Genomic DNA, 26,333 nt, shown 5'->3' with positions numbered 1-26,333 from the left:
TGATTTTCGGTCCTCACGTTTCAAGCAAAGGCTACGTTCGCAGCACCAAGTGCCTAGACTGAGATCAGCCCTGTGACTGTAACTGGTCTGAGGTCTCATGGGACAAGACGAAATCTCTCCAAATTTAAAAATGACTTTTAAAACTTTAAATTAGTAGCTCCTTGCAAATTTTAAGCGAAAGGATATTTAAATCATACCTTCTCAAGTTAGGCACCCTAAACCTTTGAGCCCCACAAGGGGAATGCAGGAGAACCATGAAGTTGTCAGAATTAACATCTTCTGCTACATGTAGTCATTTAGGCTTTGACTTCTATTTTGATTGACAGATTTAATAAATTGTAAAGATGCAATTTTATCTTCCTTTCGTCACAGCCTAGATCAAAGGGGAAAGTGAAATAGTGCTCTAACTGGAATCCGTGTTAATCACTCTCTCTTTCACTGTTCTGGTTCTTTTGGGCCTCCTTATCTCGAGAGACAATGGATACGCGCCTGGAGGTGGTCAGTGGTTTGTGAAGCAGCGCCTGGAGTGGCTATAAAGGCCAATTCTGGAGTAACAGGCTCTTCCACAGGTGCTGCAGAGAAATTTGTTTGTTGGGGCTGTTGCACAGTTGGCTCTCCCCTTGCGCCTCTGTCTTTTTTCCTGCCAACTACTAAGTCTCTTCGACTCGCCACAATATAGCCCTGTCTTTATGGCTGCCCGCCAGCTCTGGCGAATGCTGGCAACTGACTCCCACGACTTGTGATCAATGTCACACGATTTCATGTCGCGTTTGCAGACGTCTTTATAACGGAGACATGGACGGCCGGTGGGTCTGATACCAGTGGCGAGCTCGCTGTACAATGTGTCTTTGGGGATCCTGCCATCTTCCATGCGGCTCACATGGCCAAGCCATCTCAAGCGCCGTTGACTCAGTAGTGTGTATAAGCTGGGGATGTTGGCCGCTTCAAGGACTTCTGTGTTGGAGATATAGTCCTGCCACCTGATGCCAAGTATTCTCCGAAGGCAGCGAAGATGGAATGAATTGAGACGTCGCTCTTGGCTGGCATACGTTGTCCAGGCCTCGCTGCCGTAGAGCAAGGTACTGAGGACACAGGCCTGATACACTCGGACTTTTGTGTTCCGTGTCAGTGCGCCATTTTCCCACACTCTCTCACCACACTCACATATGGTATATCAACCATAATGCTAATGAGGGACTCTGTTTCTTGTAAATGTTGATGTAAATGTTGAGGCAAATGCATTTCATCAAGGATGTGTGGTTGAAATGACAAAGAGAATTAATGGGACTTTTACTGCTTTGGAAATGTGAATAAATGTTTGAGAAATGACGTATTCTGTTACTGTACGAGCTCTGCTGATTGATCCATTTTTCTTCAGTATTATTTCTGTCACTTTATTAAAAATCCTAGTAGTTTTTATCCTGAATCATATGGTCTGTCAGCATGTTTTTTTTTGTCCATTTCAGAGAGATCATGAAGTGCAGGGATAACCCATACTAGCCCAGTGTACATACTGGTGGTGAAAGGGTTCATTGTTTCCTCCAGACGTGCTACATCGCACATACTTTGCATGGAAGGTGTAGTTTCAATTCACTGGAATTGCGGGCTACGTAAGTTGACATTAGCATTGAATAGGAATGGGAAGCATTAGGAGAGAGCTTGATTTGTTATACTGTATCTAGGTCGTAACTGAACATTGAGACACTTTGGCTGATATTTACGGGGAGGTGAGGAGGGTGGAAGGAGCACGAGGCTAGGGCCATGGAGGGCCTGCCAGATTTAACAGCTGGGGCTCATTGTAATTTTTTTCCCGTTCTGTTTCCTGCCTGGCATCCAGCCAAATTGACAGGCTGGGTGGCTGCCAGGTGGGGAAACCAGCAGGAAAAGGCCACAGCCAGTGTCCCTTGTGGACAGTCCACAGCAGTTGGGTGGGATGGAGCTGTATATTGGGAGCTGTATGGTCAGGTCATCGAGCGTGGCAAGGGGGAGAGTGAAACCGCGATCGACAGAGGGGAGGCAGAAGGCTTCCTTGAAGGGCTGGGGGCAGTACTCCTCTTCTTGGTCTATAAGGAGCGCTGTAAAAAGCACATACCTTCTGAAGCCGGCAGCTTCCGCCTCCATTTTGCAGCCGGGTTGCTCAGGCCCTTGGATGCCCTGACGGCAACTGTTCAATTTAAATCAGGCTCCCTTTGCACTGTGGGAGATTGATTTAAATATATCATTGAAGTGTGCCACCTCTCGTGAATGGGCCATTGACACGTCACGCTACCCGCAGTCAAAAAAACAGCAACGGGCATTAAGATAGCGAGTTGAGGACACATTCCCCAATTTTACATTTTTAACCCCATCCATCTGACCCTCTCCCACCTGGTATGGGGGTGGGATGTGGTTGTGTAATTTCAATTCAAGGCCACTTTCTCAATTCTGCAGACTATTAGTTTTCATTGAGATTGTTATTTTTGGGCAAATTTCTTCTGCCCATTTGCATGATAATGTCAGTGAGTGCAGGGAATAAAATGCTGGGGTTTTTCACCTCTTCATCCTGTGCACAGGAAATCAGTGTTCCATAAAAGAAGGAAGAGCAGAGACCCCCTACATCAGGTCTCTGTCCCCAAGGTACTGCCACAGGATGTCCTGAGGTTTACCTACTGGATTCATTGGGCTTGTGCAGCTATCTCTTCTGAGGCAACAACGGAGAAAATCTATCCTCACACCTCTACAACTGCGATAGTGTCAACTTCAGACACTTGCAGGCCAGATATAGGATGGGAACAAGTGTGCTGTTTATTTCCACATACTCTTCCAACAATTTGCCCCCCACAACTTCAAAAGCGTATAATCTTTTTCCCATTGCATTTCACACTCCGGTCTGTCTGAGTGAGAATGACAATTGTACTAAATTATGGAGACTTTTGTGTTGTTAGAGTAGCCAGGCAAATATAACAAGTATTATGTATAGACTCCCCGTGAAAGAAACAGTCTGATTTTTCTTTCCATTCAAATCTATGGAAATAAAAATTGGCAGCTTCTGTAATGGGCAGCATGACTCACAATGCCAGTTTTACACCCAGGTGGCAAGTTGAAAATCTGCCTCATTGACTTTCACTTGTTCTGAACTGCATTGCACTCACCAGTTTAATTTTATACAGGACTGTTATAGTCAGGACTCCTTCTTTTGCAGAAAGAATTCTTTGATTTCTATTCTCTGAGGTAGATTTAGACCTCGGCAGCCGAGGCAAACGGTTGACTTTCCTTTCCTGTGTTGCTTGATACAATTTTCAGGCCTTTAACTAGGTGCCCAGCACTCTCACCCGAAACAGTTGGAGTGCTGCTTAAGTATGCAAATTAGGATCTAATACCAGTGGTGTATGACTGTGATTACAGTTTTCATGTACAAGCGGGGAGAGTGTGAGTCATGCACACTAAGTCCAGTTGTACCAGGCACTGAGTAACATAAACAGCAATCCTTAAAGGGACTACTGCAGGAACTGGAAGGAGCATTTTTTTTGTCAGCCTGTTCTCCCACCTACCCAGGATTGGAGCCCCCCAATTCCCCAAAAGGCCCAACCTGCAGCTTGGCGGCTAAATTTAAATGAGGCCAGAATGTGAAAATAGTTTGGGCTTTTCACTGTAACTTTAGGCAGGCGTGGCAGATGCCCTGACCACTTCACAGCCATTTTGAGCACAGATTGGAAATGTCCCTAGATTTGTTCATCTCAGCCGCACCAATGCTGGGAGGTACTGAGTATCACTTCCCATCAAGGGGGAATGGAATATCAGAGGCATTGCCACCCTAGGTTGCTCTTGAACACATACCAGAAACTATTTATAGGGCAACATTGGAAATGTCTTGTGAGTAGGTTGTCTGTCCAGTCTTCAGAGGAAAATAATAATGAATAATTTATGTGACAAAAAGCAGTAATCCTGTCCTGGAATTCAAATGATAGTTATAAGTACTTGAGCTTTGCACTCGAGAGGATGTATGATGCCACCTGAACCTCTTCAGTTAGATTACTGCCTTGTAATCACTCCCATGGCGCCATTATTCTACATAGCAGATGTAATTGCTTCCTTATCAAAAAGCAGTGAAAGAGCTGCAGAAGTCCAATAATAGAGGGTTATAAACATTATTGTGTGTATACTTACCCAGTAAAGTGCCAGTGTCAGTGTCCCTTTATTAACTCGAGAATGTTCCTGTTTACTCAGTACTATAAGGTTAATAAATAGCTCTGTTCAATGGAATAGACACAAGCTACTCTTACAAACAAGCTTCTGCCCACTGAAAATGTGTGTGCCAACGATGTGCACTCATCAAGCACATCCATTCCACTTCCTCACTTCCTCATCAATAAGTAATTTTGTATAATTCAAATATGAAATGATTTGCATTTATGCAGCATTTTTAATGTAGAGAAATGTTCCAAGGCAGTTTGCAGAAGCATAATCAGACAAAGAATTACACAGCATTTATAGCACAGAAAGAGGCCATTTGACCCAACTGGTCCATGTCGATGTTTATGTACCACATGAGCCTCCTCCCACTCCACTTCATCAAGCCCTATCAACATATCCTTATAAACCTTACTCCTTCAGGTACTTGTCTAGCTTCCTCTTAGCTGAGACAAAGAAGGTATTGGGAGGGCTGACACAAAAACTTGGCCAAAGAGGTAGGTTTTAAGGAAGAGGTCTATGTAGGAAGGAAAGAGGGAGAGGCAGAGCAATTTGTGGGGGGAGTATTCTCCAGGCCCCACAAGGAAAATTCAGGCCTCCTTTGGCCCAGACTTCTGCTCCCGCCCCTAGCACAACCACCTCAACTATTCTGGGCAGGAGGTGGATGGCAATGTGTGAATGAGGCCTAGCGGACAAGCAGGAGACTAACTGAAACCAGTGGTTTTCCCCCAGAATTTCTTCTGATGTGTAAGAATCCCTTGCGTGAAGTCTTTGAGCCTGTGGAGTTGTATTCATGGAGGGGTGGCGGGGGAGAAAACTGACAGAGAAAATTATCAAGTAAAGGAGTAAGTAATAGATAGAACTGCAAATTAACACCTCTTCTTTTTCTTGGGCAGTCCCTTGGGAACGAGGGTGACTTTCTTCCACTCCAGGGTTGTGGGTCCTTAGGTGACTGAATAGTCCAATTCTGGATCCGCACACTCTGCCACAGGTGGGGCAGGTGGTGTTTGATGAGGCGAGTGAATGGGAAGCTCAAATTTCCAAATGCTCCTTCCGCTGTTTGCACTTGGTCACTGCCTGGGCATGTCAATGCTGTTCAAACTGGCTGGCACCATCGTGGATGCTTCTTCTCCATTTTGGGTGGTCTCGGACAAGAGATTCCCACAAATAAATGGAGATATATTGGAACGTCTGTCCTGCCACTGAATTTACAGGATCTTGCAGAGGCACCGCTGATGATATCTCTCCAGGGCTTTGAGATGTCTGCTGTATAGTGTCCAAGTTTTTGACGTATACAGGAGGGCAGGAAACACTGCGGTCCTGTAGACCAATGAGTTTGGTGCCAGGTTTGAGGTCTTATTTAAGGTTTGAGCTCTTAATTAACACCTGGTCTAAAATCAACTCACAGGAAATTCAGTTTTATTGTTATTTATTCCCACCTCTTACCAGAAATGACACATGCACTATACAAATATTGACTTTAGTAGAGGGTTGTAATGCTTTTATCATCAAAGGTCACTAGAATTGGCAGAAGCCCTATTTACATCCTTATTATGAAGCAACAAATTTGACTTTATTAGCTCAGCCTTTCTTTACTCGAGTGTTCTCCTTTACCCCTCCTCTTGCTGGCTCTTGCTTTGGTTCCGTCAGTGGCAGCAATACAATACTCGAGATGACCTTTCTTCTCATATAATGAGTGTTGGAGCTGTTTGATCATGCTTGAGCTGTAAGGGGAGAAGATCATAACAGCTGAACCTGACCCTGTTCTCTCCTAACATCCACACAAATATACTTAATGCAGCATTTTCACAGAGCAATCAGAAGCAGACAATCTGACCTACCTGTTCCTCCTCAGTCCAGAGCTGCTAAGCCCAATTTTGGAACTCCCAGCATTAATTGGTTAACTTAGCACGGACCAGACAGTGTACTAGGAACCAGGAATTAGTCAATTCTGTAAGCTCTTGTGATAAAAAGCAAAGCATGAAAATATTAAGGGAGTGAATGCATTCAAGCCAACTCGTACACTCAAATTGGTTTTATACTGCTGTCAGTGGAGTACTTGAGCTGCTGGTTTTCACACAGCCGGCCATTAAGGCCAGCGTCCAGCAACAACGTTTTTGTTCCTTTTATGTTTTCACTAACTACATTGATGGGCCCCTGGCCTGCTGCTGAGAGGCTGCCTCCAGTTACCTGTCGGGCTCCAGCCTGAGTGGGGGGCCCAGCCACCGTTGGGAAGCAACTTTCCCCCAATTGGCCCATTAGCCGATGCTTCAGTGACCTCACCTCCGATCGCTTGGAGGTGGGAACGCGTTGGGTAGCTGATCTGGCTATTTTCCAATTTTGCTTCTGGTCCTGCCTCCTAACCCGCTTCTTGCAGGCTTGGGAAAATTCAGCTCCATACCCCTGATAGGTCTGGAAAAATGGGAGATCAGTGAAAACTGAAGATCCCCAAAACAGATTTCATACCTCCCTGATTCAGCTGGTCACAGATTTTCATTGTTAGATCAGAATTTCAACTCAAATCTAACATCGAACCATATGAATTTTATAATTTAATTGTGCACTTTTGATTTGAAACAGCTGTGAATTCTGAATGAAGCCTAAGTGTCACTACAAACAGAACCGAAAGTGTTTTCATCTGTGCAAAGCCCAGGAGAATGCAATCACCATCAGTAGTTACTGGAGGGACTCCTGCATCAAAAGAATGGCGCCTGTGATGGCGTGTGAGCAATGACCGGAGGTTTTAGAGCACACCTCATTAATATTCATTCTCACTGTTTCACATAATTAGACCTGCATGCTGAATTCCACGCGTTGAAATAGTTCAACCATCCATGATGTACTCTAACAGGTCTATAGTACTCTCAATAAACCATGGCTCTTTGAGAATTTGTATTCAGTTTTTTTTTAAATGATGTAGAAATAAAGAACTGGTATCAGTAAATGTGACCATAAAGCCTTTCGATTGTCATTAAAACCCAACTGGTCCACTAATGACCTTTAGGGAAGTAAGCCTGCATCCTTATCTGGCCTGATCTATATGTGACAGTAATGCCATCAACTGCTGCTGGAGGACTATCAACTTGGCGAAAGATGCACTTTGGTCTGCCCAAAACGTGCAGATCTTCCACTGCAAAGAGCTCCCCACAACTGAGTGTTGCAGACTGGCACATTCCAAGGTTCAGGACCATGCACTAAAGCTTGGGGCAGCTGCTGCAAAGGCTCAATGGGGAAAAGCCCCTGCGTAAGACCCTCCTGCCAGAGTTTACGAAGGGGCTCGAGCCCATGTTAAACCTCTCAGGCTGTATGCTCCAGAGAATGTTTGACATGAAATGTAAATGTATATTGTAAATATAACATGGAATTAAAAGTGTAGGGAGGCACCTCAGAGAGGCACATAGAGGGCTGGATTTAAAATGGTGGCCGGCACACATGGGCCGCAGGTCGCCACGCTGCCACGATCTTGATCCCAGTAGCTCATTATCATATGCAGGGCAGCTGCCCCACCCCCAGTCATGTGGCGGGGGCGGCCTCATCGAAGCCGTGAATGGCGTCAGCTGTTTCTGCACAGGTGCTGGTGCCACTTTTAAAGGGCTGCCAGCCCTGTGAAGAAACCGTAGAGTTGCCCCACCCCACCTACACCAAAAATACACATTTTCCCTGTTTCCCCCCCACAACTACACTACTAATGCAAAGTTGACCCCTTCCCCCACCCACTGCACTACAAACTCAGAGTTGCCCCCTTCCCCACCTCGGTGGCAACAGCTTTCCCTAGACAGGAATGTGATGGCCTGTGAGTGCCACCCATCACGCTGAAGATCCGAAATTGCAGGTCAGATTGTTATGGATTAGATTTTAATTATAATGCAAACAGCTAATTTAAATATGTAAAGTTGGGTCCCATCGCAGAGCGGCGGAAGGCCCGCCACAGAGCTTCCCCGCCGCCAGGACGATCAGCCTCGGCAATCCTGGCATCGGGTTCCTGGTGGACCATTGCTGCTCCGATCTTCCGTCCCTACCCCCCACCCCTAAACAAGCCTGACATCAGGAGGAGAACAAAATCCAGCCAAATATATTGAAAGAAACTGAACTGTATTGCACTTCATGCAATATAAATTTGAACTGTTATGTAATGTACTTTTACAAATTATATGAATAAGGTATATTTTTGGAAAAAAAAGTGACACTCCCACACCAACCAGAAATGTCCTACCTAGCAAGCCAGTCAGTTGTATCAAATCTCAAGACAACTAGGGATGGACAGTAAATGCTGGCCTTGGCAGTTATTCAACATCCTGAGAATAAATATGTAAAAAATAACAAGAAAACTCAACCAGATGTGATACATTATGTTTCAGGTAATTTTAGTGCCTACGTGTGTCAGCTGTGGCTCAGTTAGTACAACTCTCACTGCTGGGTCAGAAGGTTGTGGGTTCAAATCCCACTTCAGAGATGTGAGCATAAAAATCTAGGCTGACGCTCCAGTGCAGTACTGTGTGAGTGCTGCATTGTCAGAGGTGCTGCCTTTCAAATGGTTATGTTAAACCAAGGCCCCATCTGCCTTCTCTGGTGCACGCAACAGATTTTGTAGTATTATTTCAAAGAAGAGCAGGGAGTTATTGCTGGTTTCCTGGCCAATGTTTATTCCTCAATCAACATCACTGAAAAGACAGATTAACTGGTCATTTATCACATTGCTGTTTGTGGTAGCTTGCTTTGCACAAATTGGCTGTGTGCTTCCCACATTAGAACAGTAACTACACTTCAGAAGTATTTCATTGGCTTTAAAACAATTTGGAATGTCCTGTATCCCTACATAAAGGAAAGTCTCTCTTTTTTCTCATTTTTTAAAATAAACAAATGAAGAAGCTATTGGCATACTTTAGCACAGAAACCACTTTTTCTATCAGCAGTGCTGGAGAGAAGCAGCCACACGCAGTGCCAATGATGTTAAAAGGCATTCCCGATATATTATTTTGCACATCTTACCACATCGGAGATTAATCTTTCTGTGGATTTTTTAAAGCAGTTTAATGTGTTCACCTGATTTACTGGAAATTTCTCCCAACTTAGTTTGTCCACACAAGAATGTAGGGGCATCGAGTTAAAAGTGATCCAGTTTGTAATGGCAATGCTAACTATAATCATTGATTAAGACCATTTCCAACAACTTCCTTGTATCCCTCATCAATCACATCTGCCTACCCATTTCCAAGATCACTTCCTTCTGCATCCTCCCCTGGAAAAGTTCTCTCCAAGTCACTCACAACACCACTTCTAATTGCCAACTGCTTTGCCTTTGGCACTCCAGTCATCACAATACTTCTGCAGCTGTTGACCTGCTCAACCACTCCCTCACCTCCACCTTTAATGTTTTTTCCCCAGTCAAACCTTTACTCCTTTCCATTCCAATTATTGCCCCAGTATGGCCCCCATTGTCAGTCCCTCAGGTACAAGAGGCACATACTTGAGCACATCTGGCACACAACTGGTTTAGCCATCCATCTCCAGTTCTGCCTCGATAACATCAAGCAATATTAGACCTTACTCTTCTCTGTTGAAATTGTCCACTACTCCAGAAGCACAAAGATAATCCCCAACTTCTTTTCTCCACCACCAACTAATTCCTTAAACCCTTCTCCTCTGCTCTCTCTACTATCATTTTCAACAAGTGTTAGGAGCTCATGGACATCTTTGTCACTAAAATTGAGACCATCTGTTTGAACTGCCTCCCTCCTTCCCCTTGTCCAGCAACTTAACTTTTCCCAAGTTTTTTGCTGCCCTGGCACTGAACCTGCATCTTTCTCTAGCATCTTTTCCATTTTCCCTCATGTCCTCTCTGTGCTGATCTTATTTGTGAGTCCTACATCCTACTCCCTTGGTCCCATTCCTACTAAACTGTTGACCACCCAATTGTCCTTCCTAGCCTTATGCAAACTAACAATGTAAATGGTTCCCTTTCCACAGATACTGAAAGTTACCTTTCAAATCCCCACTGTCATCACCCCATCTCCGTAGCTTATCTCATCCAAAATTCTGCTGCTTGTATACTAACCCGCTTCACCTATTACTCCTGTCTTTGCTGACCTACATTGATCTCCCAATGTGTCCAATTTAAAATTCTCATCATGTTTACATCTTTTGATGGCCTCACCACTGCCTATCTCTGTAACCTCCTCCAGCCTTACAATACCCTCCATAACTCTGTGTTCCTTTGACTCTGCTCTCTTATGCATTCTTTCTCATGTTAAAAGCTGTGTGAACTCGTTGTTGTCATTAATGATAATGATGATAATGATGATGAAATGAGTAATTCAGACTCGGAAGCTTCCAAGTTAGCAGCCAGGTGCATGCTCCTGATTGTTATCAATGACTTCTACAAAAAAGCATGGCTATGTGAAAGGACATGTATGGACAGGATTAGGCTCAGCTATGATATCCCCCTTAACAATCAAATAAGATGCATCATCTAGGCTTGTAAATGGAAAATAACCACATGGAGGTGTTATTTGGAAGTAAACTTTCACCATACCCTTCAGAAGAGAAAAACAATTAGCTTGTGAAAGTGCTATTATCAATATTTTTAAATTCATTCTTAGGATGTGGCTGGCAAGACCAACATTTATTGCTCATCCCTAATTGCCCTTGAAAATGTTTTAGCGTTACTGAGGATTTTAAAAAAAGAAATACAATATTACAATTTAAAAAAAAGATAGTTTGGTGTCCACAACGTGACTTCTGGCGCTGGGCTGAAAAGGTGGGGGGAATCTGGCCTGAGCCAGCTATGGTCACACCCCCCCCCCCCGACCCCAGAGTGATCCTACGGCGCTGGATAACTAACAGATCGGCACCAGGATCCTCGTCCCTTTAAAGGTAGGAACCCTACCTCCAGGAGCTGCTGACCAATCACAGGGCCGGCAGCTCAGCAGTATCGACAGTGCCACTGGAAGTGGCGGCCACTGGACCCAGGCCCCAGTGCTGGAGCCCAGATCCAAGGTGAGTGAGGCGGGGTCGCTGGGGCCAGAAGCAGCAGGCCCCGATGATGAGAGGGGGAAGGGTGTGTGCCTAGTGCAGGGGGAGGGGGGTGGTTCAGGGAAGTGCAGGTTTCCTCAGCGGGGGCCCTCTGAGCCACAGAGGAGGGCCACCCCCAACACGCCTGCAGGGAGGTCGCCTCATTTTACAGGCAAACCTCCTCGCATGGCATATGTCCCTCTGCCGCTGGTTAACTCCCAGCGACAGCAGGAAGAGGCCCTTAAATGGCCATTAATAGGCCACTTAAGGGCCTCAATTGGCTTCTGGACAGGAAGGCCCTCAAGGGCCCATCGCCCCTGACAAAATTGCATTACAATGGGGAGGCGATGGGCCCTCCCTGCCACCCTCCACTCCCCACCCCCCCCCCCACCTCCTGTTGCAATTCTATGGGTCCCCCCACCTCAGAGCCCCTCTCACGGGGGCCCATAACATCCAGCCCAATAATTCAGTTTCTGACAGGCTCCTAACAAATGCCTGGGGCACATTTCACAAAACAGCCTGTGCCTTTTGTCCATTAGACTTAATGGATGGAAAATCATGGTCAGTGTGTGCTTAACTTTGCAATATTTCCTGATTTCTGACTCTTATATTTCAAACATGTTCTCCACACAGCTGCTGTGGGGATGAAGCATTGCACAGGATGTGAGCCAGTTATAGGAGGCCATTACTTTTTCCTCTACCCACTGGCTCCAAAAACAGCCAGTAGTCTAAACAAGGTGGTTTTTCCACTGCTGCCAGCAAAATGAACATTGGGTTTGTGTGGGGATTCCACAGAATCCAACGTCCACTCATAGTAAACATGACATAAGAAGGCAGGAGCAGGGAATCAATGCCTGCTGGCTAGGAAATCCAAATGAGTCAGATGCATAAGCTTGAACCAATTGAGTGTATTGATAGCAAATGCAAAAGGTCAGATCTAGTCTTGAATACATTTTTGAAGCTGTTCGACAGCAACAACAAAAAGAAGCTGCAAATGTTGGCAATCTGAAATAAAAATAGTAAGTGCCCTAAAGACATTCGTTATTTTGGTGCAAGGATAAAACAGGCGCGAAATGTGTGCTGTGCTAATAAGGCACGCCTGGTTTTAGCACGCAATTTCAGTTTCATTGTTGATGACCATAATTGAACTTGCATGAAGGTGATAAACAAACACCTGCAAGTTTAGCACTCACAATTTCCATGGAGCAGTGTATGTCAGCTCCACTCACCCACTTCCACTGAAGATACGCAGCACTCTGACTGACACACGGTGACACATTTCAGGATGGCTCAGGGACAGAGTGAGAGAGCACCAAGATTCTCGAATACAGCACTGGGCATCCTGGTGGATGAGGCCTGGAGAAGGAGGAATGTCCTGTACCCAGAGCTGGGGGAGGTGGAGGGGGGTGGGGGGGGGGGGGTTGCTGGTGGAGTCCTCCTCACACCCACACACCCTCGTCTACCATCCCTCCTGTCCCTCTCTCCTGCAGCAGCTGATGCTGTTCTGCCTGGCCTTATCTTCTCCTCCCATTCCTCCTGCTGTGGGACCACTAGTAAGAATCCGATGACAAAGCACCCCCTTTCTCCTCGTGACTTTTACAAGGTGTCCAATAAGATAGAATAGCACAGCACTTATTTTTGAAGCGATGTCCTCAGAGAATTTCCAGAATAAATGTTGACAGAGTCTCAAGGACGTCCTGACAAAGTGCTCCAGAAAGTCTCTCACTGTGTTTCAAAAGTCCTCTTCAGACCTCCAGCAGACAGTGAAAGGTGATATACCTTTAAGCAGTACTTGAAATCGCCAATAACAACTAACTTACACCCAGTCAGTGAGTCACTATTAGGAGAGGTTGTTAGTTCAAGTGCTATTCACTAAAAATGCTGTGCAGACTCCTTAACGAATGCGAGCAGACAATTTAAGTCGTAATCAGCTGCTTAATGATCCTCCGGCCAGCCTTTCCAAGGGTTGGCTTCAATTCCTCCATCAAGACGCCGACTTGGGCTTAATGTGGGCTGAACCAACATTTCAGCTTAAGACCTCACCTTGGCCACACCAGACGCTCTTTTTCATCTAAAGAATCTGGGGAAAATCACCGCCAGGAGGTCCATCAGCACCAGAAAGAGAAAGGACAGATTAGTGTTTCAGGTGTGGACCCTTTATGAGAATTCATAGTGCTACAGAAATGATGTTGGCCTCATTGATATCCGCCATATTGTGTCCTGCTAAATGCACCTCTCAGCCTGTCGTTTCAGTCTTCTTTGTAAAACTGCCTTTCTTAAATACCAAAAATGTTTCCCTACCTGTACCTTTGGAAGCCTGCTTTTTACATGGATGGATCATTTTAATCTAAGCATACACTTTTGCAGCCATACTTAGCATTACAAATTCCAATCAGCAAATCTTTGCTTACATTTTTCTCTTCCAAATGAGACCCCGTCTTCCCTCTCAGTGGGCTTATAAATATCCCACATCTTTGTGGAAAGAAGAGCAGGGATGTTCTCCCTTGTGCTGGCTAATATTTGTACCTTAACCAACATCACTGAAACAGATTACCTGGCATTTGTCACATTACTCTTTGTGGAATCTTGCTGTGTGCTGTATTGGCTGCTGCAATTCCCCACTTTACGAAAATTACTACCGTTCAAAAATAATTCATTGACTATGAAGTGCTTTGGGACATCAACATCCTGAGGTCATATAAGGTGCCAAATTAATGCAAGTTCTTTCCTTTTTCTCTCTCTTTCTATGATATATATATGCTCGAAGCTATTTAAGCAGGTCTAAACTGTTTAATTTTTGTAAATATAGACCACAGCATTTTTTTCTACTGTAAAACACAGTGATCTATATGTGTTCCATATTCATGCACAGATTATTGTGAGAAATCAATAATGTGCATAACAGAAACATGCTGTCTTCTGCTTGTATTCCCAAATGTTGCATTTAAAAAGACTGTGGGAATGTCACCTTAAGATATCATTACAAGGTGGGTGGAAGGTGTATTGTTCATCAATGTAAAAGATATTCACCCACTGCATACCAGAACTAGGAGTAACCACTTTATGCAAATCAAAACAATGTTCTCCGCATTGCTCTTGTCAAACTGCAGTCCAATGGTGAGCTCCAATGGTTACCCAGAAACCCAAGAATCATCAAGGTAACTGCTGCAGGGCAGGTGGCAAAAATCAAATGTCTTGGTGCATTTGAATTTTAACAAAACTCAGTACTGACTTATGTAACTGCTCAAAGAGGTCAGCTAGAATACTTCAGCGTTACATTTAACCCTATGGGAAATGATAAAAGTGGTTCTGAAAACAAGCAAATATTTTTTACCACTACAAGCACTTTCAATAACTCTGTAATGATAAAATACCCTAAAGTAGGACGAGATAAATGGGGAGAACTGTAATATATTAGGATTTTCATTTAAGAACCTGATGTAGAGCTTCTGCTTTCGGTGCAATTGGCAATCTGGAAGTAAGTTACACCAAGATTGTGCATGTTCTGAGAAGTGTTTTTCTTTTCTCTCAATTCAGATTCATTTGTGTGGCGCCAAATGCAAAATCTGCCCTGAAGCAGTGCAATCAGGCGGTGTGTTGAAAAGATATTTTTCTAAATTTTTCTTTAAAAAATATCCCTTGATGTTATTAAGTGTGGTAGCTGGGTGCAGTTTGATTAACACAGCAGGTTAATCACAAAAAAATAAGCAGCTGTGAATCACCCAATTTTGAAGGCTGAAAATTACTTTTAAAATATGGACAGAACCATTTTCGAGTTAGTGTACAACAGTCACTTTCTTAGTAAATAAAACAAAAATTTATTCAAAAAATTTTAAAATGTGCCTACTAGTGTGGTTGCATCCAACAGAGCCAATTTAATTTTTAGAGCCTTCTCAATAGCTTGGAAATGAGTTGAAGTGGTGAAAACTCCCCAAAGTGATTAATTCATCCGTGAGGCATGATCAGTTTTGTGGATGGGGCTAGCTTTTAGTGTGATTTTTTTTTTTAAAAAGTGGTACAAAATGTCACACCTACCAAGAATGAGGCACATTAATTGCACCACATGGACATTAAATTTCAAATTGTTGCTGGGAAGAAGAGAAGGCCTGTGACAAGGGGTTGCCAGGCCCCTGGCTGGAAAGACATTTTTGCAGATTAACAGACAGTGCTTGTAGACAAAGGAGTTATTGCCTGCTCCAATGCAATCCACAAACAGGCGTGGTCAGACCAGTTAGTCACATGACTAACTGGCTGTTGCAGTGTTTGAATTGAGAATCTGCAAAAAGAAGAATGCTCCTGGACTGAAGAAGACCTCCTGTCTGTCTTCCTGCTCCCATCTCTTTCTCAGAAGCCTCTGAATCCACTGAAGGCACATGAACCCTAAGATAGAAAAGTCTCCTACAGCAAACAAGGTTTAAGAAGAATACTGGGCCCAACGAAAAGCAAGACCTACCTATAATCAAGGCCTCTACAGCGAGCTCGAAGCACAGTAACAAAAAAACTCTCTTCAGAGATTGCCTCAAACCATTCCACTTTATTTTTCTTCTGCTCTTTTCTGTCCCTATTTGCATGTGTGTATCGCATATGCATGCTAGCGTGGGCACGCCGTGTATTATAGGCGTTAACCAAAGTAGGGTTTAAGTTTATGTTGAATAAATTTCAATCTTTCTTCTTTAAACCTAAGAAAACCTGTGTGTGTGCTGGTTTCTTTGCCTTATACTTGGAAAGCGGTGAACAAGGATTCACCAAAGGCGAGCTAAAAACACAGTGTGTTTAATAAAATAAACCCTGTTACAGTAAGACTAGGTGAAGGCTGAAAGGGAACCCTAGATCCCTTTCTCACCTGGTCATAACAGAATTTTGTGTGCTAGCATCTGGAATTGACCCACAGACAAACAAGAGAAATTGGAAGTGGGAAGCCAAATTGTTCCCAAGCAAAAAAGGAAACATAGAAACATAGAAAAATCGGAGCAGGAGTAGGCCATTCAGCCCTTCGAGCCTGCACCACCAATCAATACGATCATGACTGATCATCCAAACTCAGTAACCTGTTCCCGCTTTCTCCCTGTATCCCTTGATCCCTTTAGTCCGAAGAACTATATCTAACTCTTTTTTGAATATATTTAATGATTTGGCCTCAACTGCTTTCTGTGGTAGAGAATTCCACAGGTTTACCACTCTCTGGGAGAAGAAATCCCTCCTCATCTTAGTCCTAAATTGCTTACCCCTTATCCTCAGACTGTGACCCCTGGTCCTGGACTATCCCGCCATCGGGAACATCCTTCCTGCATCTAGTCTGTCCAGTCCTGTTAGAATTTTGTAGGTTGCTATGAGATCCTCTCTCATTCTTCTAAACTCTAGTGAATACAAGCCTAAACGACCCAATATCTCTTCATACATCTGTCCTGCCATCCCAGGAATCAGTCTGGTGAACCTTCGTTGCAATCCCTCCATAGCAAGAACATGCTTCCTCAGATAAGGAGACCAAAACTGCACACAATACTCCAGATGTGGTCTCACCAAGGCTTTGTATAATTGCAGCATGACATCCTTACTCCTGTACTCGAATCCTCTCACTATGAAGGCCAACATAGCATTTGCCTTCTCAACTGCCTGCTGCACCTGGATGCTTACTTTCAGCGACTGGTGCACAAGGACACCCAGGTCTTGCTGCACCTCCCCCTTTCCCATTCAGATACTAATCTGCCTTCCTGCTTTTGCCACCAAAGTGGATAACCTCACATTTATCCACATTATACTGCATCTGCCATGTATTTGCCCACTCACTCAACCTGTCCAAATCAAACTGGAGCTTCTCTGCATCCTCCTCACAGCTCACACTCCCACCCAGCTTACACTCCCACCCGGCTTTGTGTCGTCTGCAAACTTGGATATATTTCATTTAATTCCTTCATCTATAACGTTAATATATATTAACGTGAATAGCTGGGGTCCTAGCACTGATTCCTGCAGTACCCCACTAGTCACTGCCTGCCACTCGGAAAAAGACCCGTTTATTCCTACTCATTGTTTCCTGTCTGCCAACCAGTTCTCTATCCAAGTCAGTAAGTTACCCCCAATCCCAAGTGCTTTAATTTTGCATGCTAATCTCTTATGTGGGACCTTACCGAAAGCCTTCTGAAAGTCCAAATACACCACATCCACTGGTTCTTCCTTGTCTATTCTGTTAATTACATCCTCAAAAAAATCCAGTAGATTTGTCAAGCATGATTTCCCTTTCATAAATCCATGTTGACTTTGTCTGATCCTGTCATTGTTTTCCAAGTGCTCTGCTATTACATTTTTTATAATGGACTCTAACACTTTTCCCACTACTGAGTCAGGCTAGCCGGTCTATAATTCCCTGTTTTCTCTCGACCTCCTTTTGTAAATAGCTAACCTCCAATCCATTGGAACTGTTCCAGAGTATATAGAATTTTGAAAAATGACCAGCAATGCATCTACTATTTCTAGGGCCACTTCCTTTAAGTACTCTGGGATGTAGATTATCAGGCCCTGGGGATTGATTGGCCTTCAATCCCATCAATTTCCCTAACACCATTTCCCTACTGATACTGATTTCATACAGTTCCTCCTTCTTAGTAGACCCTATGTTTCCCAACATTTCTGGGAGGCAATTTGTGTCCTCATTTATTAAGACAGAATTAAAGTAAGTATTTAATTGGTCTGCCATTTCTTTGTACCCCATTATAAATTTCCCTGTTTCTGAATGTAAGGGACCCACATTTGTCTTCACTAATCTTTTTCTCTTCACATATCTATAGAAGCTTTTACAGTCAGTTTTTATGTTCTCTGCAAGTTTACTTAGCAGGTTTTCAATACAGGTTTTCTTGTGGTAGTGTGTGCTTGAATACTATCATGTCTGCAACTGAAGCTAATAGCTCTCCAAGCCAGGGTGAAGTAACTTTGGATAAGTTAAAAGCACTGTCTATGTTGACCAATCATTTTTCCCTTGAATCTGAAGAAGCAGAAACAGGATTAGAAGCAGACTCTGACAGGGGATTGTTAGCAAAAATACAATTGAAACACAGAAAACTTGAATTTGAGGAAAGGGAGAAAAAGAAAGCCTTCCAGAAGGAAAGTGAAGAGAAAGAAAGAGAGGAGACAGAGAGAGAGAGAGAGAGAAAGAATATTTCAGAAAGAATGCAAAGAAAGAGAGCTGAAACGGCTTGAGTTAACCAGGGGGTGACAGAGTAACCCCAGTGAAAGCATTTCCAATATGGAGGAGCGTAATTCAGGGCTGGATACAAAATTGTTAAAATTAGCTCATCTAATCCCAAAATTCCTTTGAAAAACTGGCAAGGCAGCTAAAATGGCCAGCTGAGATAAGCTAACTGGAAAAGCCCAATAGGTTTATTCCCTGTTGCCAGATGAGAGTTCATCAAATTATGAACTGACCAAAAATGCTATCCTTGGGGTATATGAATTAGTACCTGAAACTTATCGCCAAAAGTTTAAAACCCTCAAGAAGCAAGCTAATCAAACTCATCTGGAGTTTGAAAGAAGTAAGCAGCTGGCTTTTGACCAGTGGCTGAGAGCTCTTAAAGTACAACTCAGCTATGAAAATCTCCGGGAAGTTGTTCTGTTCGATGAATTTAAGAACTCTCTCCCACTCTCCATAAAGACATATGTAGAGGAGCAGTGGGTTCAGAGAGCCCAGCAAGTGGTTATTCTGGCCAATGAGTTTGCTTTAATTTATAAGCCGGTTTCCCAGAGGAGAACCTTTCCTAGTCACCCCCACAAATCCAAAAAGGACCAAGGATGGGAAGGTGATAGAAGCCCAGGCAGTCCTGGGAGAGAAAGAAAAGCAGGAAACACAGGGGACCCTCCTCCAGCCAAAAAAGAAGGTGCAGTGAGCAAGAGTGTGTGCTTCCATTGTAATAAAGCAGGGCATTTAAAAGCTGACTGCTGGAAACTAAAGGATAAACCGGTAGGGTTGATCAGGGCACACCTGCTCAATGAAGAAGAGACCCTGATGTAAAGCTCAGCAGAACAAGCTGTGGCCTTAACTGCAGTAAGAGTGAGACCCAGGAACTTAGTACTGCAAGTGCAGGAAAATTTAATAGGATTTCTGAAGGTTATCAGGGTTTTGTGTTTGAAGGGGAAGTAACCCCATACCTCTCGAGTGGGCTAATCAAACCCCAAGTGATTCTCAGGGACACACTAGATCCTTTTTACAAGGAAAAGGCCTGACCTTTCCCCCAGAGAGTGCACTGAACACTAAAATGGTGGTGAATGGTTTTGGAGTGCAATGTATGCCTGTACCTGTGCACCTGGAGTGCAGCCTAGTTTCGGGACTGGTGACCATAGGGATTGTCCCTAGTTTGCCTGTGGATGGGGTTAACCTGCTCCTAGGTAATGATCTGGCGAGGGTAAAGGTGGTAGCCCCCCCAGTAGTGAAAGAAAGACCGCAGGAGGACAGAGAGACAGGGCGGTGGTGGGAGACGGACCCCTGCAGTTTCCCTGAATGTGTAGTGTATCAAGCCATGATCAAACCAGCTCCCCCAGAGGAGACTGCATTGGCATTACAGGCAGAGGACCATGCTGTTTGCCTGTCCGAGATTTTCTTTGGCAAGTTAGGAGACGCAGGGAATTAATTAAATGGATTTTCCCTAGCTGAGGCTCAGAAAGCCGACCCAGTATTTCGAGGCTGCCCAGTCTGAAAGTGAAGCAGAGGGAGTCCCTGATTGCTACTAGTTAAAGATTGAGGTACTGATGAGGAAATGGAGTTCTCCTCACAGACCTGAGAGCAAGGAGTGGGCAGTAGTTCACCAGTTAGTGGTGCCGCAGAGGTACCGGAGAGATACATTAAGAAGGGCCCATGAGACTACAGTGGCTGTACATGCCGGTATACGAAAGACCAAAGCCCGCATAAGACAGCAATTTGACTGGCCAAAACTCCACAAAGGTATGGTGGAGTACTGCAAGAGTTGCCACATGTGCCAGGTTGAGGGGAAACCCCAACCTACAATGAAACCTGCACCCCTAAATCCTGTACCAGTGTTAGGAGGACCCTCCAGCAGAGGGCTGGTGAACTGTAAGGGACCCCTGCCAAGAAAAAAAAGGGGACAGGCAGGCACAAGGTTAGAAAGGTTAGACAGGGAAAGGACAAAGTGACCAAGAGGGCAGGTTAAAGGAATTCCGGGAGGAATCCCAGATGAAAACTCCTACTGTCCGGTCAGCCAACCCCAGAAAATTTGAGAAGTTAGACCCCACATTCTCCTCTGTAAATGCAGACACTAGAAGCACCCCATCAGAGTTGCTAACAGCATTTACAGGAACCTGCAGAGACAAAGAAATACCTCTAGGAGGCACAGAAATTGTGAGGGTGATGCCTCACCTAGTCCAAATCCATTAGTTCAGATGGCATGAATCATGACAGCAAAGCTTACTTCATTTATTAACATTATCTCATGTTGACCAATTAGCTGGAAACTCACCCCTTCTACCACTGTTACTTACAACACAGAAGTATGTACCACATTATCAAAATTAGACTACCAGGTTCTTTGGGCACTTGCGACCATTAAAATACACAGAATTCTTTTTTTCTGAAGTTGCCTACTTTTCTTTCTTGAAGCTGATGGTTCAAGGCCATGACCCTCTGGTAACTGCCACATTTAATCTCTTTACCTAGTAGTTGAGTCTTAGCAGGCTAATTTACCATGAAGTGGTCACAGCCAAATCCAATCCCGCCTTCACACTATGTCCACTCATGTGCATTTTCCAGCAGGGGTCTGGACCGCAGAAACCACGGCTGATATTTTTGTCTCACTGGTCTGGGATCTTGAGACCAATTGCAGTGAAGACATTTTTTTTTAAAAGCCTATCATATGTCTTCCACTTCCTTGCTCACAAAAAAGAAAATAGAGAGCTGTAAATATTGTCTGCTGGGCACTTGCAGCTTATCTAGCATTCAGTTAAAACAAAATAAATTCGCTTTACTTAATGTCCTATTATGTCACCACGTGTGTAACAAACCATCACCATCATCATCATCACAATTATAATAAGAAAGTCTAAGCTATTGGCACCAATTCAATGCAATAGGGGATACAACTAATTCCTTCCAATCTCAATGAGGAAATCTTTGCAGGTTTGTAACTATAATATTAAAAGTGGTGTTAGGACCAGGTGTGAAAGGTGTCTAGGGGTCCCTCTCAGCCTTCACCTGGTCTTACTGTAATAGGGTTTGATTTTAAACATAATGTGTTTTGAGCTCCCCCTTGGTGAATCCTTGTTCACCGCTTTCCAATTGTAAGGCAAAGAAATGAGCACAAACAGGCTTTCTTAGGTTTAAAGAAGAAAAGTGAAATTTATTAAACTTAAACTAAAAACTCTAACTCAGTTAACACCTACGGATGCACGCCACGTCCCACGCTAGCATGCATACGCAATATGCACATGCAAATAGAGATAGAAAAGAGCAGAAGAAAAAATAAAGTGGAAAGGCTTGAGGCAATTTCTGAAGAATATTTTTGTTACGGATCTTCGAGCTCACTGTAGAGTTCTTGTTTGTAGGTGGATTTTGCTTCTCGTTGGGGCCCAGTATTCTTCTTAAACCTTGTTCACTGTAGGAGACTTTTCTCTCTTGGGGTTCATGTGTCTTCAATGGATTCCAAAGCTGGTGAGAAAGAGATGGGAGCAGACAGGAGGGGAGGAGGTCTTTTCAATCCAAGAGCATAGAGCTTTCTGTCTTCAAACACTGTTTCTGCAATTTAAAACTCCCCAAGTTGGCCAGCAGGGTAGTCATGTGACTGGTATAACCATTTCTGGCTTTGTGTATTGGGGGGTGGGGTACGGGGGAGGTTGTCAGGGAATGGTCCTTTGCCTACAAATACTGTCTGTACATATGCAAAAATGTCTTTCCAGCCAAGGGCCTGCAACCCCTTGTAATAGGCCTTCCTAGCAACAATTTGAAATTTAATGTCCATGTGGTGACATTAATGTGCCTCATTTTTGGCAGGTGGGGGCCTGCATGACATGGGAGGAACAATTGAATCTGTCACTATTTTAAAATGATTATCCTTTCAACCAAAGCAGCAGATTCCTCATTTGAACGTATTGTCAATTGCCTGCTACAAGCTAATACAAACAATGTTCATTTTAATATCATGGAAGATTCAACAATTTCATCTCCATCAGTGTCGTGAAGCACACTGGGCTAGAGTGTTCTCTGCATTTGCACCCAGATACGCCTGCAATCTGGGTGCAAACAAATGACATGACTTAAAAGATCATGGAATTTTGAGAATAAGTGACTTCTGTGCCAAAGCCGCCTTGATCTTTTATGTCCATCCATTAAACCTGCCATCTGAACGAATCTCTGCCCGTAAAACTGGCCATGCCCACCAGCCCCCCAACTCTAACTGCGCTTGTTTGGGAGTCTATCAGAATTACCACCAGATTTTCAGATGTAGCTGGAAACAAAGTCATTGTTCTGGTCTTTTAATTGTAATATTTTGAGCTTTTTTAAATTTATCCTCACTGAGACTTGCTCTGTAATTTCTATTTCTTTGAATGCATTTTTATGGCATAAATATAAATCACATTAAAAATTGAAAGGCTTCACCGATTGTGAGTTCATGTGCCTGATATGCATGAATGATGGTTAAATGAGACTCAAAGAAGAAAGATACCTGTGTGGTGTGGAGTTTCCTTGGACCCTGATGGTTTACACTAATTTCTGCCCATTTATGCCCATTTTAACTTTGGGCTTATTTGAATGAGATTGGGAGGATATTTGAATGTAACTTGGCATTGGCAAAAATGGGTGCACCATTGGGCACATTGTCGGCTTTACATTCCAGTTTGCACCAAAGCAGTAATCTCCAGCTTAATATAGCTTTCAAAAGGGAATTAGTAAGCACTTAAAAGGATTTGCAGGTCTGAGGAAAGGGCAGGGGAGTGGGACTCGCTAAATTGCTCTTGCAGAGAACCAGCACAGGCTTGATGGCCCAATGGCCTCCTTCTTGCTGTAACCATTCTATGATTCTATATAACAAACACGGCATGAAGTTTAAGTGCAGCAGCTTAAGTCAATCCCTCCCCTCCAGCAAGAAACTCCCAGTGACATGGGAAAATGTTTAATATAGTTACAAGCTCTTTCACGTTTGGGTGGGGAAGCAAGAGCTGGTAGCACCTGTCCCACTTCCCAGCACTTTGGCTTCAAACTCAAAAGAGATTAGTGTAATATGTAAGTTCAGAGGAAAAACTAGTAAGTGAAATCATATTAGGAAACAGAATAAAGTGCCTTCATTTCTAAGCAATTTGTTTCTTTGTTCAATTTTAAATAAACTGAATCATCTATTTAATCCAAAAGACTTACTGACCCAGATATTCTGCTTTTGTGAAATTGGGGTGGATCTCCGATGTGGTGGCACTTTTGCCCACCACAAGGATGTTCCTCTGACTCTAGCCTCAATGTCGGGTACAGATTTGTGGTAAGCTCCCCAGCTGCTGCCAGGAGGTCTACCAGAAACAGGAGTAGCCATTCAACCATTTGGTATGATCAAATGCATGGGCTTTCAAGATTTTACAAGGTAAATCCCTCTCCACCACCATTACAGCACCAGGAACAAACAGCATGCCTTCTAGCCAGCATTGTTATGAATGAAATTGTGGAAAATGCCACTGTGTAGATAGATTTCAAAGAATTTGTACAAATATCACTAGCAGTACAATAGTTAGCCTTAATTTTATTTCATATATAATTACAGGGCCAATTCTAATGATTGCAAATAAGATATGATTTCCATTATAAGTGGCATTTGCTATTATATTCACAAAGCCCCCCAAAACCAAACATTACTTCAGAAATGCAAATAAAGCTGTTGTAGCTTCTTGAAGTAATGATTTAGAACATCCCTTCCAGTCACCTTTCTGTACATTGAACTCTGAAGCTAATTTACAAGACAATAATGTGTTGGCATGTGTCCAACTTTCTAATGACTTGCGTGTATGTATTTGTTGAGTGGGATTAAGTCCACTGGCTCATATACTGTTAGTAAACTTTGACCTACCCTGCTTTCAACCACAATGTTGACACAATAAAACAATTTCTAATTTCTTATCACTTCCTTCCAGTAATGATAGTATAAGATTTTTTTGCACACAGCCAATCAAACTCTCTCGAGGGATTTCAGCAGTGTGCAGGCCCACCTACTTGCCATTCCACAAAGCTCAGTTATTGGCAGCAAGTTCAAACAATTCAGACCACTTTAAGAATAAAGACTCAATATAGGAAGGGGCAGCAAATGTTTTGTAGTTATATATATTATCCATTGCATATGAGTGCTTTGGGTCATATTATGGGCCCTAGACTTAGTAGTTGGCAGGAAAAAAGACAGAGGCGCAAGGGGAGAGCCAACTGTGCAACAGCCCCAACAAACAAATTTCTCTGCAGCACCTGTGGAAGAGCCTGTCACTCCAGAATTGGCCTTTATAGCCACTCCAGGCGCTGCTTCACAAACCACTGACCACCTCCAGGCGCGTATCCATTGTCTCTCGAGATAAGGAGGCCCAAAAGAAGAAGAAAGGAAAAGAAGAAAGAAATGTTCTAATTTGCATACATTTCAGGACTTCAATCAGCCTATCACATGAGAGAGTAATTTTGACTTTAGTTCAGCAGCCCATTATACATCTCTCCCAATTTTCATTTCCCGTGCAGTCTCAAACTATTTTAGGAAATTTCAGTTTGATGTGTGACAAGACTCAGATTTTCATAATCATCCTAATTGGGGTCCCACAAGGAGCATATGTTCTGTGTGAACCAAATAGATGACAACAGGAACGTCAATGGCAAGGCATGGCCACAAACAAACAGTAAAGCTAAAGTGGGTTGTAGGAAGCGCTTTGCTCCTCATCACCTAAGAGTTGTTACCTGCAATATAAAGAGTTGATATGCCAGAAGCTTGTTAAACAGAATATTTGCTAAAGGGGTGGACCTAATTTAATGAAACACGCACAGGAAAGTCATAAGCGGCTTAATTTAATGAAACACGCACAGGAAAGTCATAACTAAGTTGTGACGTCGGCTCCACACTTTAGGCAAATAGAATTTCTAGTAAAACCTCAATGCGTTTTCTATTTATGTTGAGCAGCAATAATGAGAAAAAATGTGATCATTTAGAACAGTTAGGAAAGTTTCAAATCTGACCACAAGTGAAATACTGCCTTTTAGCACCACAGTAAGCTCAAATCTCAGTAATAAATTTTACATGTATTTCTTTAAATTCTTTCCTTTCCAATGTTCTTCTCTTCTCTTCAGTTATTGATTTATGCTGAAGTAGGGTTTCAATGGCACCAGCTGCTCTCCGATACCTCAGCCCCATTGAACAAATTTAATGTGTAAAATAGTGCGGGTCAACAGGCTATTTAGTTGTTAGTTGTTCTTTGTCAGCGACACTGTCAGCACAGCATGAAGATTTCCTTTAATATTCCTCGGAAAATCTTAAATTAATTCTAAAACAAGATTGTACAATTTCACTGGAAGTAGCAAAAGAGAAAATCTTCCCCCATCCCCACCCAGCACCCACTTCCCAAACATTATGAACCCAAACACTTTCCAGATAGTGATCAGCAGCAAGAACTCTGACTGTTTCCTTTCCTTTCACAAACCTGGGCCTACTACCATCCTGACTGAGGTCAGCTAACTTGAAGATCGTACTTTAAGACATTTCAGCACAATGTGGCTCAGACCCACACTGACAACACATTTATCAACTGGGTTGTCAGAGGAGAAAATATTACATTTAGCAAAATAGAAAATAACAATAAAAGCAAAAGAAGCATTCCAGCAGATATAGTCAAAAGCAGGGCAGAAGCTGTGTACTCTGTGACAAGTAGTTTTCCTACTGACCCCTCAAAGCCTCTCCCCCAGGCTCATATCCATAGTCTGATCAACTACTCATTACACTCCTAGATGGCTGAGCAACACTGAAGAAGATCAAAACTATCCAGAATAGAAGACCATCTGACCTATGCCCCTACCACTAACTCAATATCCTTCCCTACAACACCAGCACCCTTGTTCAAAATCCTGGAATACCCTAACAAGGATTGTAGCAATTCAAGAAGAAGGCTTACCCTGACCTTCTCAAATAAACTGGGTATGGGCAACAAATGAGGCC

General features: G+C 43.4%; 1 long non-coding RNA gene across 1 annotated transcript in view; it reads right to left on the bottom strand.

Annotated features, from left to right (window-relative positions):
* Window positions 1–5,589: 5,589 nt before the first annotated feature.
* The window catches only part of LOC137384095 (uncharacterized), a 65,144-nt gene continuing 44,400 nt past the window's right edge, over window positions 5,590–26,333 (bottom strand). Inside the window, exon 3 of the long non-coding RNA XR_010977524.1 lies at window positions 5,590–5,894. This is a non-coding gene — a long non-coding RNA (uncharacterized lncRNA). The remainder of the gene's footprint in view (window positions 5,895–26,333) is intronic.

Source organism: Heterodontus francisci, chromosome 25 (assembly GCF_036365525.1).
Source record: "Heterodontus francisci isolate sHetFra1 chromosome 25, sHetFra1.hap1, whole genome shotgun sequence".
NCBI classification, from domain to species: domain Eukaryota; kingdom Metazoa; phylum Chordata; class Chondrichthyes; order Heterodontiformes; family Heterodontidae; genus Heterodontus; species Heterodontus francisci.
The sequence above is the reverse complement of the archived record's forward strand: the minus strand, read 5'-3'. Positions and strand labels throughout refer to the sequence as shown.